The following is a 3,853-nucleotide window of genomic DNA, read 5'->3' on the forward strand; positions in this document are numbered from 1 at the left end:
GTAACTATTGAAAAATATCATTAGATGTCTTTTGTAAAAAAAACATAATTTTAATGGTATTTGACTGTTTTAATTAAAAATTATGCTTTTATGTCATAATTTTGTTTATTGTTTTAAATTTGGTTACACATCTTATTATATAAAATACAGTTTGCTTCACTCCTGGGCTGTCCACCTCAGCAGACAGGTCAGAAATTCGAGTCTTCTGGTCGTGACACGTGTCCCGCGTTTAATTAATTTCGTTTGGGTTTTATCACGATTTTATATGGGCTATCTCAATAACTTATTTGGGCTGTATATTTTATTGTTATGTTTTCAGAAAGGAAACAGCCAATGCTTTTGTAAGGTTAACATTTTATTTTTCACGCTGATCGTCATCTTCTATCTGCATCGTCATCTATAGTTCATCGTCCTTAACCATCAAGAACCGTCCCATTAATGGGTTTCAGTAGGTTGTGCTAGATGTATCTTCCTAATGAATCTCTGGATCGAGCTTCATTTGCGCCGGTTCGTCTTAGATTCGTCTCCTCCAAAACGTTACGGATTCATCAATTTATTGCCATTAAGAAGCATCTTTACTCCTTTGACCACCAACAAGCACCAATCAAACATTCAATGCTTCTAATTCCTCATTCAGGCGGTGTTTACCCCCCCCCCCCCCCCCCCCCCCCATAAAAAGGTCAGATCCCATCTCCTCAACATCATCCTCTCGATTCATAAAAACACTAGAATCTCATTTTTATGTCTATCGGTTCACAAGATCCATCAAGATCCAAACTTTCCATATTCATCGACACATCCTATTGCTTCCCATAAAGTTTAGGTCGCTCTAATTCTCTCCATCAGATTTGAAATAGATATTTCTGTTTTTTTTCTAATATATATGATTTCAGTATGATCGATATGTTTTTACTATATATATATACTCAGAAACAATTTCTTTTGCAGGATGAGAGTGCTTTCAGAGTTTTGGTGAGCTTTTACAAGTGGTGATCATGAGAGATCGAGTCACTGGCTGTGATCATGGCTTTGGTTTCTTTTTCTTCGTTGGTCCCAGTGTTCCTGTGAGAGCCATATTGCTCTATGTTAAATTGTAAGTTTTCATCAAATTCCTTTTGAGCCACTACTTCATTGCTTCAGTATCAATCAAAGGAAATGGTTGTTTGCCGATAAGCGTTAGACAAACTTAAGTGATTTTTTTTTATTCCTCAGTTTCTAACTTTTAAGCATATATAAACTTTTAGGACTGACGGGTTATCGGATTTGAGTCGAGCGGTTGGATCTCATCGTCTCGATAGACGAAGATTCACAGTCTGGATCATAACGCTGCTGCAAAGAAATGATAAGAAACGATGCTATGCTTAGTTAAGACGCAAAGAGATCTGTATATGGTATGAAAATCGAGAATTGATGCAAGTGATGCTGATAAGAAGATGGACATGTCAGTTCAACAGGGGTTCAAAGGTCCAGTGTCCCTGTTAAAATTTCTCCGACACTGTTCCATCTCTTCTTTCTTTCTACATCTCCATCGACGGTTCCGACTATGTGCTTTCTCCTCTTAAGATATATTCTCATGTACAGGTCAGATATTGCTTTGGGTATGGTGACTCATGTTGTATCTCCCTAATGAAGTTTCCTTCTCGCTCTTTGTGTAAGTTATGCAGATGGGCCCTTCGTATATGCCGGGCTTGGTGGAAGAAAATAGTTTGGATACTCAGGTTGTACCAGTCCCTGGCTCTGAGTTAATCATGGCACCTTCTCAGTGGAGCAGTAAATATTGTTGGTAACTTGGTTCGTATCTCTTTTTGGTTATGAATGATGGGTTTTTGATTAATGGTAATGTTGCGTTCTCTATGAAAAATGACCCGCTTATCCCACATACACATATTCTGCTATGTTTTGTTGGGTCTTTTTTTTTTTGGTTATATCATTATGACTTTAATCTATGCTCGCTTCTGTGCAGACAGACTTTTAAAAAATGTCGCTTTCTCTTCTGCCTGAGCATGATGACGGTATGTTGTATGGGGCCTTCATGTTATATGAGTTGAGAGAAACTCTTGATTTGTTTTTATTAATGTGGAGTGGACTCAAACTATTTACCCATGTAAACATAACACTATGTATTTTATCTAGGAGGACACTACCCTCCAAAACTTCACTTGGACGTTGACAGGACAGCCATAATAAGCACTGATGTAAGTGTCTCACCCTTCCACCACATCGTTATAAACTCGACTTTGAAGTCCTGTTATTCCCAAAAGAAGTCTCATTTGGGTCTGCAGTCGTTTTTAACAAGTGCTCGAGGGTCTATGATGTGATGTTAGAACCTAGGCTTGCAGTTTGATTAGTTTTTTTTTGGGTTCTTTTAGCCATTGATAGGTTTGGATTGAGATTAATTTTAATTAGATAAGAGTTTTTAAAATGCAGCTGGAAAATACAGTTTATGCATTGCATATCACAGAAACGTATGATGATTTCGAGGCAGAATGATTCTTGCACGAAGCCATAAATATTACTGCAAAACATTATGTTCTCGAGTGCATTTTTACGAGAGAAGTGAGTCGTTTTCTGTTCCTCTTTGGCTGAATCTCATGCCTCCTAATGGAGTGTGGTTGCTATGGAAATGCAAGCTAAAGCTAAAGTTAAAATAGCGCCCATAAGGGAAAATTGCATTGCTTAACTTTGCAAAATTTATGTTTCTTGATTGAACAGTTTGCTTGATGCCGCTCAAGAATACATAACAAAACATGCTTATTCTGTGTATCAAAATCTGTTTTCTAACCCATTTCAACATCGTTATAGAAAGAAAAGTTATGGTTTTTTATCTTTATATTTGAGATTCAAAATAGACTTCACTACAATGTCTTTTTCCTCTCTTTTTTTTAAAAAAAATTTCTTTTCTGTTCCTAGCTTAATTGGGTTGTTGATGTTTATAATATATAAAATACCATCTGCTTAAGAGTTTATACAAAATTTTCCTTAAGAGATTCGAAGTTTTGATCTGGTCCTCTGCTTGAATGTTAGTCTCCTCATTTTTGGTCTTTATAAATATGTAATAGTTCTGAAAAAGAAATAAATTCTTTAAGCTTATAGTATGTTGATTGAGTTTTCATGATTCTGTTACATATACACATCTTTTTTGTATAATCTTTGTTATAGATGGTTCTGTTATATATTCACACTCTTTTTGTACACTCTTTGTTATAGATTTAAAAAACATTGAAAAGAAAGCTAAATTTCTTTACAACAAACAAGTTAAATATAAAATGATGAAAAAATAAAAAGATATCTTCGACAGACATTACAAATCACTTATTATATACTCAATACTTTCAAACTAGAAAAGGTTATTGACAAATTAATGAGAATACTTTTCGCAACAAATAAGTTTGACGAACAATATAAAGTATAGCAATGACCCTATAACTATAAATTTTAAACTATAAATAGTGTTAAACAAAAAAACAATGAATTTATTTTTAGAACATAATTTTTTTTTAAAATGATAAAAATTTAAAGAACAACAACAAAAAATATAAAGGAAATCCCATGCGATGCAGAGTGACGAAACCTCATTATACGATGAAAAATTAAAAAAAAATAATTTTTAAATATTACAAATAAACACATGATTTTTAATTTAAAAAATATCAGCTGATCTTAATTTTTTTCAAAAAAAAATGTTAAAATTATTTGCTGCTTAACATTTTCTTCTTATGAAAAATCCAAATAAACAAAATAAAAGAATAATTGGATCATAACTAAGATTTAATTACCTATTTATTCAGTTTACTCACCATCTTATCTGTATTCTATAATATTAATAGGAAAAAATAATTTAGAAAAAAATAAA

The 3,853-nt window shown here is 33.3% G+C and overlaps 1 long non-coding RNA gene across 4 annotated transcripts; it reads left to right on the forward strand.

Annotated features, from left to right (window-relative positions):
* The first annotated feature begins 401 nt into the window (after positions 1–401).
* Positions 402–3,192, forward strand: LOC125596567. 4 transcript variants are annotated; one of them, XR_007331136.1, is made up of 6 exons: positions 692–823; positions 949–1,093; positions 1,245–1,581; positions 1,665–1,791; positions 1,964–2,012; positions 2,134–3,192. It is a non-coding gene; the product is annotated as an uncharacterized LOC125596567 (long non-coding RNA). The 4 variants fall into 4 exon arrangements; XR_007331137.1 differs by lacking the exon at positions 692–823 and adding an exon at positions 402–679 and having other exon boundaries at positions 1,964–3,192; XR_007331135.1 differs by having other exon boundaries at positions 1,964–3,192.
* Positions 3,193–3,853: the final 661 nt, after the last annotated feature.

Source organism: Brassica napus, unplaced genomic scaffold (assembly GCF_020379485.1).
Source record: "Brassica napus cultivar Da-Ae unplaced genomic scaffold, Da-Ae ScsIHWf_1230;HRSCAF=1757, whole genome shotgun sequence".
In the NCBI taxonomy this organism is placed as follows: domain Eukaryota; kingdom Viridiplantae; phylum Streptophyta; class Magnoliopsida; order Brassicales; family Brassicaceae; genus Brassica; species Brassica napus.